Source organism: Camelus ferus, chromosome 6, assembly GCF_009834535.1.
Source record: "Camelus ferus isolate YT-003-E chromosome 6, BCGSAC_Cfer_1.0, whole genome shotgun sequence".
Taxonomy (NCBI): Eukaryota; Metazoa; Chordata; class Mammalia; order Artiodactyla; family Camelidae; genus Camelus; species Camelus ferus.
The window spans coordinates 63,000,292-63,016,341 of NC_045701.1; the positions used below are offsets into that span (position 1 = coordinate 63,000,292).

The window sequence follows — 16,050 nt, forward strand, 5'->3', positions numbered from 1 at the left end:
TGAGGTAGAAAGGAGACCATCTCCAAAAGGCGGCTTTATTCTGCTGGTGTTTTCTGGAAGAGAAGCCAGACTGTGAACTCCCCAAGAGCAGGGGTGGGAGCCTCCTCACCTTCCGGTTCCTGCCCAGGCATGGAGCCTGGCATCTAAATCTTTGTTTAGCAGAACAAAGGGACTCTGGAATGAGGAATTTTTGTTGTTATTGATGTTTGTTTGTTTAAGCTCTGGAGTCCCAGATCCCACTTTGAAAGGCATCATATCATCTTGCTCATGAAAACAGCTGATCATTAGCACTTCAGCCAGTGGGGCTATGAATACTGCCTTCTAAGGAGTTCATAAGAAACTAGTGTTCTTTCTTTTCAGAGGCTGGTGGGACCACGGGATGGTGCAGAAGCTGGGTGACAAGAGACAAGAGTGCTAGTTCCTTGGGTCTGTCTGAGACTTGAGGCATCTGCAGGACATTACAGCACCTCATCTCCTTTTAGAGCCACTCCCAGCTCCCTTCTGCGGTGGGGAGACGAGATAGGAATCCAAGAGGGGAAGGAGAGGACTTGTGGGCTGAGCTGAAAAATGGGGAAAGAGAGATAGCGATGCGAGGAGGGAAAGAAAGGAAGAGAGAGAGAGAAACAAAGGAAAAAAGATAGATTTTAACAATAGTTTCCCCCCTCCCTGGGAATTTTCAAAGGCAAATATTTCTGCAAAACCCCAAATCCTTTCTCTCTCCCTTTTTCCATCTCTCTCTCTCTCTCTCTCTTTTTTTTCTAACAAAAGTTGCTGAGCTAATGCAGAGGGAGCTGAACCAGGACACCCAAAAAATCCACTTTGGGATCAATACAGAAAAGTTTAAGAGGCTGACCATCCATGGAGAGAGCCCTTCTGGGCTTCAGAATTACATGGCCCTAAGACAGAAGCATATTCACCAGTGTCAGTGCTTATCAGTGATAAATATGGCTTTCATTTTTTAATTCATTTGTAACTCACAAGTCATCAGCTGGCAGAGGACTTGGTAGGGAAGAGAGGTATTACTTTCTGGCCCCTTCAAATGCCCCACATGGAAGGAAACCTTGCCTGCCTCTCCGGGATGCTGGGAGGAAGAGACGTCCACAGTGAGCCTTTGTGGAAGCAAAGGAAGCTCGGTTTAGGATGGCTGTGGGATAAGTAAGTTCATGTGGCCTCTCTCCCCAGTGGTGTCTGCCCCTCCCTGAGGAGGCCACTGTGAGGTGGGTGGAAGGAATGTGTCCAGGCCTCTGTGGGAGCTGGTGAGTCAGCCATGAGGCGGGGAAGCAGAATGGACCAGGAGAAAGAAGGCCCTGAATGACTCACCAGCGGCTGTTTCACTGCCCAGCACAGACCAGGAGGAGACGCTCAGGAACCAAGGGCAGGGAGCCCAGCCTTGCAAGCCAAAGGCAAGAGTCACAGAAGCTTGAGAAGAGGGGTTGTTCTGGTCTCTTGGTGAAGAGGAAGTAGGTGATTGTGCAGGGGAAGGGCCCTGACAACTCTCTGGACCCCAGTGCTTGCCATCCACTCTGGGGTTACCCAGGGGAACTTCACTCTTCAGTCTTCTGGGTCTCGTGCCCCTGCTACCTATGTGTGTGCCTGGAGATGCTCATTACTTTTCAATATTAAGATAAGGAAAGCTAGTTAGGAAGGTGAATCCACTGCAAAATAAATGCTGCGATGCATTTACCAAGGAATGAATGGTCTATTGTTTGGAATTGTTCTATCCCTGCCCTCCTTCCATTAGCACAGCTCATGGGGAGCCAAGTGTGAACTAAAGTTGTTGTTCCATGATGAAATAGTACCAGGTAAGGGCCACAGGACTGCTGCAGACAACACACACATACAGGTTTCAAGGAAGAAGAGGTCATTTTAGGCAGGGTGCCTAAACATTTTAGGTTTCAGAGAGTTGGGAATTGAACGAATTGGGCCTGGGGTAATATTCTATGACACAATTTGTCAGGGCTCCTATAATTTCATTGTATAATTTTACCATAATTTATTTAATCAATACTCTATTGACAAACATTTATTTCCATTTTTTTGTATTATAAATAATACTATAATGAACATCCTTATACACACACTTTTGTGAACTTAACCAATTTTTTTTTAAAGGATGTGTTTCTTGGAAGAGAGTTGATGAGCCAAAGGGTATGCACAAATTTTAAAAATCATCATCTCTTTTTCTGATTACCAAATTAATACATGCTCACTATAAAACACTACAAAGGGTATGGTTTTGAATATGGAAGTCTCTTGTAATCTCATGTCCTGGAAATATTTTTTGATAAAGTTTGGTGTATATTTTTAAAACTTTTTTCAATGAAACATTAACATCTTGTAATAGACACACCTCCAAAGACTGGCTTTCCATCACACTTAGAATGGGCTGCAAACCCTCTGTGGCCCCATGTCCCACCACTCTCCCCTCCGCTTTCCTTTGCAGCCGGGGACTCCTTGCTGCTTCTAGAACCAGTTAAACTTGTCACTGCTACAGGCCTGTGATGGCTGATCCTTCTGTTTGGAATGCCCTTTCCCTAAATATTCACAAGATTCCTACCCTCACTTTATTCAGGTGTCTGTTCAAATGTTACTGTTTTAGAAGGGCCTTCCCTGACCATCCTACCTAAAATAGCATGGCACTTATTATTATCTGATGTTTTATTATATATATGTATATTACTTTATTGTCTGTCTAGAAAGCTGTCTGAGAACAAGCACTATCTTGTTCTTTGAACATCCCCAGCACCTGGAACAATAACTGGCACATAGCAGGTGTTCAATAAATGCATGTGGAATAACTGAATAAGATGAAACTATGTTTATCATTCTGAAACCTCCTTTTTATTTAACAGTATTATCAAGGATATCTTTTCACATTAATATATAAGTCTTTTTAGTCTTTCTAAGGCTCTGTAGTAGTATTGTAATTTATTTACCAATTCTCTTTTGATGGGCATTTGGGTTGTTTCCAGTTTTTCAGTATTATAGACAATGATGCCTTACACATCCTTGAATACATATCCTTGCATGCTTTTAATGTTTTATATCCTTTATCTGAGATGATGAAAAAACCTACAAGTGTAAACATCTAGCATAATGTTGGAAATGCAGATTTGTAGCTGAGAGACACCAGCCTGCAGTAGACTAGAAACTTCTTCACACATACCTGAGCGTTGAAATCATAGGAATCAATGAAATATAAAGAACGATACTGAGCAAAGCTCAGAAACAGGAATCTTAAGCAATGTCTGAATTTAGAAAGCAGGAGGAGGAGGACAAGAAATTTTTTATCCATTTGACAGATACGTGTTGATGGGTACTTTCTAAAGGCTGGGAGTACGGCAACACATGGGTGATGCAGCACTTTCCCTGCCTTCCTGTGGCTTAGAGTCTAACGGAAGGAAGGACATGGAGAGTAACAAATCAGAAAATACAATGGGGGGAATAGGTCAGGGGGGCACTGAAGTACAGAGGAAGGGACCTACCACAGACTAGAGATTTTAAGGAACATGTTCCAGGTAACATTTAAGCTAAGACCGGAGTAAGTTAGCCAGGAGAAGGGGATCAGGAGTTTCAGGCTGAGGGAGGCTTAGAGGAGTGAAGGAGCATGGCACACCCAGGGCACTGAGAGAAAAAAGTTAATGCAACAGAAGAGTAGTGGTGGGTAGAGCGGGTAGTGGGGAGAGACTGACAGGTGAGCAGGAGCTCTCTGCACCATGTTAAAGGTTTAACTCGGGAGGTCACGTGATCAGAGTTATATCAGAAAATGGCTCTGGCCACAGTGTGGACAATGTATTGAAGGTGGGATGGGGCATGGAAGTGGTCCAGACTAGAGGGACCTGTTGAAGATCAAGGGAGAGTGGATGTTGGCCTAGAGTGATGGTGCTGGGTATGGAGAGCAGTGGGTAGATTTCAGAGGTATTTTGGAGGATCAGAAGGTATAATTAACAGGACTTGGTTACAGATTACATATAGGAGGAGAGAGAAAGTGAAGAATCAAAGATGATGATAAACAACGAGGCTGAGCACTTTCTGGCTTGTGTAACTGGGACAGGAGGAAAAGCTGGAGGGGGGCGAAGGATGAAAACTCAGTTTTGGAAATACTGAGTTTGAGGTGTATGTGGAATAGCCAAGCAGACCAAGCAGGCAAAAGAGAGAGATCTGGGCTGGAGGCAGATTTATGTGAGACCAGTATCCGGATGGAATCCACACCATTGGCAAATGTCAAATCCATGAGAACAGGGACTTAATTTACCCTCAGGGCTTAGATCAGTGCCTCATCTGACTTACAGTGGGTACTCAATAAATATTTGTGGAGTGCAGGAGTACACGAGATCACTCAGGGAAACTGAGAGAAGAATGGGGCCCAGGACAAAATCCTGAGGAGTACCGCCACTGCATGGGAGGAGAGATGCCTGTCAACAATGCAGAGAGGAAGCCGTCATGAGGAGGGAGGGAGCAGCTGTGGGGAGGGAGGAAGAAGTCATGGGGAGGGAGGAGGCAGTCATGGGGAGGGAGGCAAAAAATTGTTATTTCTACACAGATTATCCATGAGGAAAGAGGAGGCACTTATTCCCCATCTTCCTCAAACCTCCACTTCACAAGCTACTAGGCATTTGATGACCAACCCTCCCCTAGAAATCTGACCCACTGGTTGGATCAAAATCTTGGACTAAGAATTTGGGGGTCTCTGCCCTGACCCTAACAGGCTGAAGGCTATTATTGCTCCTGCCTCAATATCCCCTTTTTGGACCAATGAATTCCAAAACATCAGGGCTGCAAGGGACCTCAGAAAACATGTGGTTCAAACTCCATATTGTACAGATGGGAGGAGTTAACCCACCTTAACCAAAAATTTCCCAAGAGGTCACCTTTTCTCCCCAGTGTTACTTCATCACTCCCCTGCTCAAAGACCCTTTAGCATTTCTCCATTGTCAGTGGGAAGAAGTCCTAAGTCTTTAGGATTCAAGCCCCTTCACTATTTGACCTCATTTGACCCTGCCAGTCTCATGGCCTCCTTCTCCCCTACACAGAAAACCTTTTCACTTGGGCTGATGTTGTTCCCACAAATTGGAGCACCTTGCCTTCATCTCTTTCAAAATCCTACTGTGAGATATTGGAAAATATATGTATTGGTCTTTGCCCCCAGTTTCTGGCACAGAGCTCCTAAAACCCTTTTAATTCCCAAGTTGTAGGAACACTAAGAGATTTTTTGTTCTAATAAAACAACTCTGGGTTGGCTCCTGGATGGCTCCTTAATGGGGATTGGTCACCAGAAAGACTGAGCCATGATTAGAATCTTGGAATTTCCAGCCATGGTCCCCATTCTCCAGAGAGGGGAGAGGGGCTGCAAATGGAGTTAATAATTGATAATTGAAGCCTTCATAAAATCCCAATAGTAGGGGGTTCAGAGAGCTTCCAGGCTGGCAGACACATCCACGCTGGGAAGGGGACGCACCCCAACTCCATAAGGACAGAATCTCCTGCGCTCAGGACCTTGCCAGACCTCGCCCTATGTATCTCTTCATCTGGCTGTTCCTCTGTATCCTTTATCATATCCTTAAAAAACTAGTAAACATAAGTGCTTCCCTGAGTTCTGTGAGTTGTTCTAGCAAATTAATCGAACCTTAGGAGGAGGTCACTGGAACCTGTGATCTACTATTGGTCGGTCAGAAGCAGAGGTAATACCTTGAGCTTGCAGCTGGCATTCTAAAGTGGGGAAGGGGGACAGTCTTGTGGACTGAGTCCTTATTTGTGAGATCTGACCTATCTCTGGGTTGATAGTGTCAGAATTAAGTTAAACTGTAGGACACCCAGCTTCTGTCCAAGACTTGCTTGTTGTTGGGGGGAAAACCCCACACACATCTGGTGACCAGAAGTGTCAGAAGTAAATTGTCCTGTGTTAGTAGTAAAGGAGACTCACAGGGAAGAAAGACATAGTAAGGGGCTTTCCCTACATAGGAATAAAAGAACTGGAGGTTTTTCCTTTTACACTTACCTACCTCAATGAAAGCCCAAAGTCCTAACAGAGTGTTTTTGGTAGAAATTGGCAAAGTCTAAAATGCATAGGAAAGCAAAGGATCTAGGATAACTAAAACAGTACTGAAAAAGAACAAAGATGAGGAACTCAAACTATCTGAGTTCAAAACTTACTACAAAGCTACAGTAACCAAGAGAGGAAGGTATTGGGGTAAGGACAGTCATTTAGATCAACAATGAAAATAGTCCAGTAAAAGACCTACATTTAAATGGCTAAATAATTTTTTTGCAACATTGCCAACTCACTTCAACGGGAAAATGGTAGTCTTTTCAACAAATGTTGCTGGAACACTGGATTTCCATGTTAAAAAAATGAACTTGACCCTTGTTTCATACCATACATAAACATTAGTTTGAGATAGATCAAAGACCTAAATGTAAAAGCTAAACTATAAAGCTTCTAGAAGAAAACATAAGAGAATATCTTCACAACTTTGGAGTAGACAAAGGTTTATTTTAGACAAGTTAGAGAAAACTAAAACCATAAAAGAAAAATAAAGCAATCTACTAGACTGCATTAAACTTTAACATTTCTGAACCCTTAAGAAAATGAATAGGCAAACCACAGACTGGGAGAAAGTATTTGCAAAATGAGGAATGTTATTAATTCCTATAGCTGAATAATAAGAAAAAAAGTAACCCAATTTAAAAAATATGGGCAGATACGTTAAGAAAGAATATATATTGATGGTTGGTAAGCACATCAAAAAGTGCTCAACATCACTAGTCATCAGGGAAATGCAAATTAAAACAAAACACACCTACTGGAAGAGCTGAAATTAAAATACTGACAACATCAAATGTTGATAGGATGTGAAGCAACTGGAACACTCACACAGTGTTCTTGAGAACAATCTGGCAGTTTCCCATTGTAAGACATGCACATACTCTGAACGAGCAATTAAATTTTTAGGAACTTACCCCAAAGAAATAAAAACATGTCCAGAAAAAGACTTTCTCAAGAATGTTTCTGCCCCCAGTGAAGACAAGCCTGCAGCCCAGCCTCTGCAGCCACTCACAATGGTGCACTCTGAGGGGACTCAGAATAAGAAAGGACAGGATACTGGCCTGAGATAGCTAGGTGCTTGTCAAAGGAATGAATTCAATGAGCCCAAATGTTTGTTTCCTCCCATACATAGAAAAGCGTTAAATTCCTTAACTTGAGATGTCTGGTTTTCTTGTTAACAAGTAATCTTTGAATGTTCCAACTACCTGGTCTTTGTTGTAAAGCATCTATATATCCTAGCTCCTCCCCTACCTCTTCGGAGCAGTCCCTCAGAGCCATCTGAGAGACTGTCATCCCAGGCTCGAAGGGGTTTGAGTCCTCAGAAATGTCTGCCAAATAAAACATAACTCTCAAAAAAAAAAAAAAAAAGAATGTTTCTGGCTCTGCCACTTAACTAGCTGAGTGACCTTAAGCATCGATTTTACTGCTCTGCACCTCAGTTTCCCTTTATGTAAAATGGGGTTAATATCAATGTACTGAATAACCTGAAGGGGAAACAATGATGACAAATACACAATTTCCTTCTGAGAGAAGTAGCACAACTAGTCTTTTCCCAGTGTGGCTGCCATGCCTTGTGCAGCGTGTGTTGCTGGTGGCCCAGCCTCACTCTGCTGGAGGCAGAAGGTAGGATACAGTCTAGGGTACAAGCTGGAGGTCTTGGCTGAGCCAGAGCTGAAGTTAGATGTATCTGGCATATGGAGTGTGAGTCACCCATCTCCCCAGGCATATGTTCCTCTAAGGGGCTGTTTCTGCTGAAGAATCTCCTGGGAAAGGAGACTTCAGTGACATTCACATGCTATTCTTGAGCTTCAGGCCAACTCTGGTGATCCCATTCCCCTTGCTAGAGATTGGTTTAACAACAGGAATGTATCCAATTCTGGCTAATGAGACATAAAATGAATTCTATAGGGGACTTGTGGAAAAAGCTTCCATGTTTCTAAGAAGCAGACTTGGGAGGAGAGTGCTTTTCTTCCCCAGAATGTTACTGTGTCTGGTGAAGATATCTTGTTACCAAAAAAGGAGCTAGCTAGAGGACAAAGCCAACATCTTGAGGACAGCAAAACAGAGAGATGAATACAACCTGGGTCCTTTACACCTTGAGCACTCCTTGTACGACACCTGGAATCCACTACTTCTAATTCCCATTAGTGAGATACTGCATTTCCTTATATGTTTGAATTTGAATCTGGGTTTTCTGTTACTTGTGGCGAAACCATCCTAACCAACAGAGCATAGGACTGCAATTTCTACCTGAGCAGGTGGGAGCTTAGAGCTAGTAAGATTTGGGTATTAAGGTGATGTAACTGGTATCTTTGCCAGGACAATGGGGTCATTCATGCTTCTATGCAGGTCAGGATGTGACTCTTACTTTACAACCCAGCTGAGCTAGGGATATTGTATTCCTCTGTGTTTTTGCCCTTTATCAAAATAAGTCTGATTCTGAGCCCTCAGTCCTGTTCAGTGGGCAGATTAGTCTGTCATTCTGGGGGCTCAATCCCCTGAAAGATTGTGTAATTGGGCGAAAGCATAGAGGCATCCAATTCACTCATCAGCCCATCGTCCACAATGAGTTTTCCTCTGATGCCTCAGGTCTCTTCTGCTTTGGTGATTTGCTGTTTCTGAGTCATCCTTGGAGCCTAGGAATCTTTGCTGAGATTGGAAACTCACTGTGTAAGGCCTCATGTCCTCTGAGATCTGGCCCTTACCCAGAACCCTGGAATGGGTTCTTATAATCTGAGTTTGTTTGTTAATCTTTTTGGTCCTTGATCATTCTTCTTTCTCTTTCCTTGTCTTTCAAAGCATTCCTTCCCTACCCATCACTCCTCTTCTCCCTCTGGATATGTGCATGATATTGGAGAGACACAATGAGACAGGGCTTTTACCCAGAAAGGAAGATCTATTAGCTTCAAGGAGCTTCTGTCTTCTGCTCTGCAAGAATTCCTAAGGCAAGAAAAAACAAAAAACTGGACTAGCAGTGCCTGCTTGGAAAGAGAAGGCAATGGAAAAATACAGCAAATGAATTAATATCACAATTACCTTGTCACAGGTATCTTGGAGGTGACAGTGTGAACTCAGCCCAATAGGAGGACTGGTTCTATGGTGAGTGGGAGCCAGCCAATCAGTGAGTGTAGGATACAGAGAAGTAAGGTGGGTCCTCAGCACTGGTGGAGAAACTTTCCTGGTAACTTGAGAAACCTACCTCATAGCCTGGAATCAAGAGCCTGTGATGCCAGCTGGCTGCCTCTTTCCTACCCTGAGTTCCTGGATGTTCTTAAAAATACGTTTCCATTCCCATAAGCATTCTCTCTTCTCTGCCCTATGGACACATATGAGGCTACCATAAATAACTAACCTTGTTAGGGAGAGGGAAGACTCAAATGAGCTAACATACAAGAAAGGTCTTTGAGTTTTCCAGTGAGTGGGGAGGCCCTGGCTTCCCACCCAGGACTGGAGCAGCTCCTGGTCTTCCCTGCCTCCTCTGTGGAAGTCACCCTTCTCATGGCCCTGGAGATCCCCGTCAGCCTGTATCTGCCCAGTCCTTCAGGTGGCACTAGGGTTCCTGGGCTTCGGGACTTGCATCAGAGGTAAACAAGAGCAGCAGAAGTATATACCCCTTGGATTTAGATTCTATCTTCCCACCCATGGCTGAAAGGACCTTTGAGATCATTAAGGCCAAATCCCTAATTTTACAGATACAAAACTACACTGAGGTATCAACTCACACCAGTCAGAATGGCCATCATTCAAAAGTTCATAAACAATAAATGCTGGAGAGGGTGTGGAGAAAAGGGAACCCTCCGACACTGCTGCTGGAATGTAGTTTGGTGCAGCCATTATGGAAAACAGTATGGAGGTTCCTCAAGAAACTTAAAGTAGGCTTACCATATGATTCAGCAATCCCACTGCTGGGTAAATACCCGGAGGGAACTCTAAATTGAAAAGACACATGCACCCCAATGTTCATAGCAGCCCTAGTTACAATAGCCAAGACATGGAAACAACCTAAATGGCCATCAACAGATGACTGGATAAAGAAGTTTTGGTATATTTATAAAATGGAATACTACTCAGCCATAAAAAATAAAATAATACCATTTACAGCAACATGGATGGATCTGGAAATCATCATTCTAAGTGAAGTAAGCCAGAAAGAGAAAGATAAATGTCATATGATATCACTCATATGTGGACTCTAAAAAAAGAAAAGAAAAGGCACTAATGAACTCATCTACAAAACAGAAACAGACTTGCAGAAATAGTAAATGATCTTATAGTTACTGGGGGAAAGGGAGTGGGAAGGGATAAATTTGGAAGTTCAAGATTTGCAAATATTAACTACTATATATAAAAATAGATTAAAAAGTATTTTCTGTATAGCACAGGGAACTATATTCAATATCATGTAATAAACTTTAATGAAAAAGAATATGAAAATGAATATATGTAGATATATGTATGACTGAGACATTATGCTGTGCACCAGAAATTGACACATTGTAATCGACTATACTTAAATAAAAAAATAAAAATAAAAATATAAAGATAAGGGCCCAGAAATGCCAGAGGACTTGGCTCAGGTCATGTGGAGTTACAAGGAGATAGCACCAGGGTGTGGGCTCTTTTGGGCTCTTTTCTCTCAGGCTTCCCTTGTCCCCCAGATCTCCCAGTCTTGGTTTTGTCCCTGGATCCTCAGATGCTTTTTTTTTTTTTAAATTAAAGTATAGTTGATTTACAATGTTGTGTTAGTTTCCAGTGTATAGCATACTGACCTACACTGTCTGGTTGCTGCCTCTGAGGCTAGCACACCTCCTGCTGAAAGCTGTCTCTAGGCTGTTGTGTTGTAGGAGGATTAATCAAGGATAATGAAGGCTTGTAGAGCCCACAGGCCTCTTGGGCTGGGCTCTTGCTCAGTCTCTCTCATCCTTGGAGCATTTTTGGAAGGGAATGAGGCTGTAAGTTACTCAAAAGACAGCCCTGGGCATTACTTATTCTACAGTTATCTTTTGGGCATGCCCATTTTTGGCTCTGACCTGAAGCATTTCAGTCTAGAGATGATCTGCAATCAAACAATGGGACAAAAAGATCTAATGAACACCTTGGAGGCATAACCATGGGGACAAAGAGATCTAACAAACATCTTGGGGCATTCTGATGCAGGTAGCCTATAGAGCACACTGGAAGAAACACAAGTTGGTGAGATTTGGTAAAAGCTTCATGGGGTGATTATAAGAATTAAATAAGATGATGGAATGTGAAGTGCTTAGCACAATGTCATACACAGGGTAAGCTCTCAACAAATGTGTGCTATTATTGCTCTTATGATTATTTTAATCATGTCACTGTTCAGCTAGTCTCCTGATACTACTGCCTGTGTCTTGTCTCTGCCTGGTCTGAGAGATCTTCTGTCTTCTTCCTCAGCCCTATACTTTCCAATCCCATCAAAGAGATTTCTTATCACTTCCTCCCAAGCATAGACCAAAATGCCAGGACTGCCTCCTCGTCCCCCTACCTCTCCACCACACACACAACCTGGGCTCCAGCTCTGCACATTGTCTCCTGCAAAAGCTGGTTGTCAAGGTGTTGAGGGTGTTAACAGAAGTTGTCTTTGGGTGGGCGAGATTGTAGGTGGGTTTTTTTTTAATTTCCTTTCTTTGCTTGTCTGTATTTTCTGATTTGTTTGTCATGGGCATGTATTGCATTTGCACCAAGAAAATATTTTTTAAATTTTTGTAAGATCTACTCAATACCTCTAGGAAATGTTCCCTGAAGAGTTCTACTGCATTCTGAGCACTCCTTTTAGCTTCCCACCCCCTCATCTTCTCTTCTCTGTGCTCTGTACTGTGTTTGCATTCACTTGTGAGTTGCTCTGTAGATGTTCTTAAAAGGGTTCAGCATCCATGAGCAGGCAGGAGGCACCTTGAGTGTAGAGGTGTGTCATCTCTTCTGTAGAAATAGCTTGAATGTTTCTTACATGACTTTAGCTCTACACCCTCTGTCTGCATCATGGAGCCTAGGTGACTGAGAGTGAAGAGTGCTTGGTTAAGCAGGGCTTGGTTCAGCAGGGCTTGGTTCTACTCTGCTGACCTTCCCATTGTTCCCATTTTATAATTTACACCAGGGCCAGCAGCACAGAGCAGTTTCTGGGGAACCCACATGGATATACAGGGTAGCTTCAGCAGAGGTTGGCTTTGTCATGGGGCTGGGGCAGTGTTTAAACTAGGGCGTGGATTTAACCTAGATCTTGCAAAATCTCTAGACTGTTACTTGTGTGACACAGAAAGAATCTCAGGTAACTTTGTCATAGGTGGGAGAGAATGAGGGGCACACAGTGTATGAAAGTGCTGAGAATGTCATACTAAGGGGGATAGTCTGGGAGGTCTTCAGAAAGGAAGTAAGTCTTGCTTGAACCTGAAGGGACAGGTGAAGAGATGGAGAGGTGGTTGGGAGAAAGTACAGAGAAGAGAAGGCAAGTAAATGGCCTGGAAGTTAGGAGCTGGCTGATAGGGCTGTAGTGGTAGCTGTAAAGACTAATGATTAAGAGGTCAAGCTCTGGACTCCAAAGACCTGCATTTGTCTTGAACTAACTAAGTGATCTTGGAATAGTTACGTATCCTCCACAGGCCTGGGTTTTCTTATCTGTGTATTCCAGCTAGTGGTAGTTCCTTTCTATGAGGATTTTCATGAGGAGTTAATGAAATAATGCTTGTGAGATGCATGTTAAACATCCAATAAATGCTAGCCAGGATTATTGTTATTATTATAATTATTATTATAAACCCAAACCTGGTATTTGTTTTTCAAAGGAATCCCATTGCCTGTCCATTCGGGCCCTTCTTTCCTGTGCGTTTGTTCTCTGGCATGCATTCATCTGTCACATAATGGTAATATGTAACACATATATACTACATGTAATGGTAATCTATAATAGCTAGTATTTAAACTGCATATTCTATGTGTCAACCGTTGTACTAAGTCCTTAATATGTATGAAACTCATTTAATCCTCCCAATAATGCTGTGAAGTAGGTACTATTACCATTCACATTTTATTGAGGATGAACTTGGCACAGAAGAATTAAGCAGTGTGCCCAGGGTTACACAACTAGTAAGTGACAAAACTAAAATTTTAAATCTGGTTCAGAATCCAGGCTACTTGGGTATTGAACACCCTTGCTATTTGCAAAGACTGGGAAAAATGGAAGGACAAAAATGTGAATTGGACATTGATCCATCCTGTAGGAGACAGTAACCAGGAGGAGTGATAAGACACTTAGAATAAGATCATACCCACCCAAGGCAGGGTGATCACGGCTGCCTGGAGGTCTAGGTAGAGCCTATGTAGGCCTCTTGGCATGCCTGAGTTTTCACTCATGATTAGCTTGGATCATCAGATGAAGTCCCTGTTGTGGGTTCATTAAAGAGCCCCCACTCACTTAGTGCGTTGCTGTTACCTGTGTTCACAGTTGGTACATCCTGCCCCATGGAAGCCTGGATGACAGAATGTGGTTGGATGGACATAAGTCCACCCCACAACTGATTGAAGAAATATCTCTAAAGAAGACTTTAAAAAATGGAAAGATATTCCACGCTCTTGGATTGGAAGAATCAATATTGTTAAAATGGTCACACTGCCCAAAGCAATCTACAGATTTAATGCAATCCCTATCCAATTACCCAGGACATATTTCACAGAACTAGAAAAAAATCATAATAAAATTCATATGGAACCATCAAAGACCTAGAATTGCCAAAGCATTACTGAAGAGAAAGAAAGAGGCTGGAGGAATAACTCTCCCAGACTTCAGACAATACTGTAGAGCTACGGTCATCAAGACAGCATGGTATTGGTACCAAAACAGACATATAGACCAATGGAACAGAATAGAGAGCCCAGAAATGAACCCACAAACTTTTGGTCAACTCATCTTTGACAAAGGAGGCAAGAATATACATTGGAATAAAGACAGTCTCTTCAGCAAATGGTGTTGGGAAAACTGGACAGCAGCATGTAAAACAATGAAGCTAGAACACTCCCTTACACCATATACAAAAATCAACTCAAAATGGATTAAAGACTTAAACATAAGACAAGATACAATAAACCTCCTAGAGGAAAACATAGGCAAAACATTATCTGACATACATTTAAAAAATTTTCTCCTAGAAGAAATAAAAGCAAGAATAAACAAATGGGACCTAATGAAACTTACAAGCTTCTGCACAGCAAAGGAAACCAGAAATAAAACAAGAAGAAAACCTACGGAATGGGAGAAAATTTTTGCAAGTGAAACCGACAAAGGCTTGATCTCCAGAATATATAAGCAGCTCATACGACTCAATAAGAAAAAAATAAACAGCTCAATCCAAAAATGGGCAGAAGACCTAAACAAGCAGTTCTCCAAGGAAGACATACAAATGATCAAAAAGCACATGAAAAAATGCTCAATATCACTAATTATCAGAGAAATGCAAATCAAAACTACAATGAGGTATCACCTCACACCAGTCAGAATGGCCGTCATTCAAAAATCCACAAATGACAAATGCTGGAGAGGCTGTGGAGAAAGGGGAACCCTCCTACACTGCTGGTGGGAATGCAGTTTGGTGCAGCCACTATGGAACACAGTGTGGAGATTCCTCAAAAGACTAGGAGTAGACTTACCATATGACCCAGGAATCCCACTCCTGGGCTTGTATCCAGAAGGAAATCTACTTCAGGATGACACCTGCACCCCAATGTTCATAGCAGCACTATTTACAATAGCCAAAACATGGAAACAGCTTAAATGTCCATCAACAGGTGACTGGATAAAGAAGAGGTGGTATATTTATACAATGGAATACTACTCAGCCCTAAAAACCGACAACATAATGCCATTTGCAGCAACATGGATGCTCCTGGAGAATGTCATTCTAAGTGAAGTAAGCCAGAAAGAGAAAGAAAAATACCATATGAGATCGCTCATATGTGGAATCTAAAAAACAAAAACAAAAACAAAAACAAACAAACAAACAAACAAAAACAAAGCGTAAATACAGGACAGAAAAGACTCACAGACAGAGAATACAGACTTGTGGTTGCCAGGGGGGTGGAGGGTGGGAAGGGATAGACTGGGATTTCAAAATTGTAGAATAGATAAACAAGATTACACTGTATAGCACAGGGAAATATACACAAAATGTTATAACTCACAGAGAAAAAAATGTGACAATGAGTGTGTATATGTCCATGAATGACTGAAAAATTGTGCTGAACACTGGAATTTGACACAACATTGTAAAATGATTATAAATCAATAAGAAATGTTAAAAAAAAATCTCAAACTACAGAGCCTATTGAGTGTGAGTTCGGTCATTGCCTCATTGGGTCGTTGCATCATTCACTGGCTGGCCGCCTATTTTTAGTTCTGTGCTATTTTTTAGTTCAGTGATGTGACATCAGTAGCTTGAATGCAGCCATGGTGGTAAGTATTTATACCACAGAAATCAGGCAACACTACAAATCAGCACCCTTCCCCACAAAGTTTGCTGTTAAACATTTCTCTGCACACTGGCCTCAGAGATAGTCAAATCTGGTGATTCTCATCTTGCTTCAACCCAGGGGATCCACTGAGGGTGCTTGGTTGCTGCCTGAAGGAGGAGGAGGAAGGGCTGGGCAAGGCAAGAGTGGGTGGGGCTCTGCCCCGAGCCAAGCCAGCAATGTGTGTGTTTGTTTTTAATATGAACTTATGTGTAAGCCTTTGTTTGAGGAAAGTTCTTTTCATTTTTCACAGTTCTTTTTACAAAGTTCACTAAAAACAATGGAAAGTGACTAATCTGGTCTAATCTTTATGGTCAGGAAGTGGAACTTTTTACAGTTCAGATCTAGGGGAGTGAAGTGAATTTTTTTAGGTCTCCCAGAGACTAGTCCACTGCTTTATAGAAGGGAGCTGACACCATGGCACCCACCGTGGGAGGCAGACTCCTGAGACACTAAGAGGGGGCTTGCCTGGGCCCTGAGCCTCA

General features: G+C 42.4%; 2 long non-coding RNA genes across 5 annotated transcripts in view; one reads left to right on the top strand and one right to left on the bottom strand.

The window, feature by feature from the left end:
* The window catches only part of LOC116664307, a 117,521-nt gene that overhangs the window by 32,869 nt on the left and 68,602 nt on the right, over nucleotides 1-16,050 (top strand). The window lies entirely within an intron of this gene.
* The window catches only part of LOC116664306, a 31,447-nt gene that overhangs the window by 2,262 nt on the left and 13,135 nt on the right, over nucleotides 1-16,050 (bottom strand). The window contains exon 1 of one of the 4 annotated variants that reach the window (XR_004320753.1): nucleotides 8,929-9,057. The exons of 2 other annotated variants lie outside the window; for them this stretch is intronic. This is a non-coding gene — a long non-coding RNA (uncharacterized LOC116664306). Of the gene's footprint in view, nucleotides 1-978; nucleotides 1,105-8,928; nucleotides 9,058-16,050 lie in introns of those variants that run through there. One more of the 4 variants, XR_004320756.1, reaches the window with a different exon arrangement.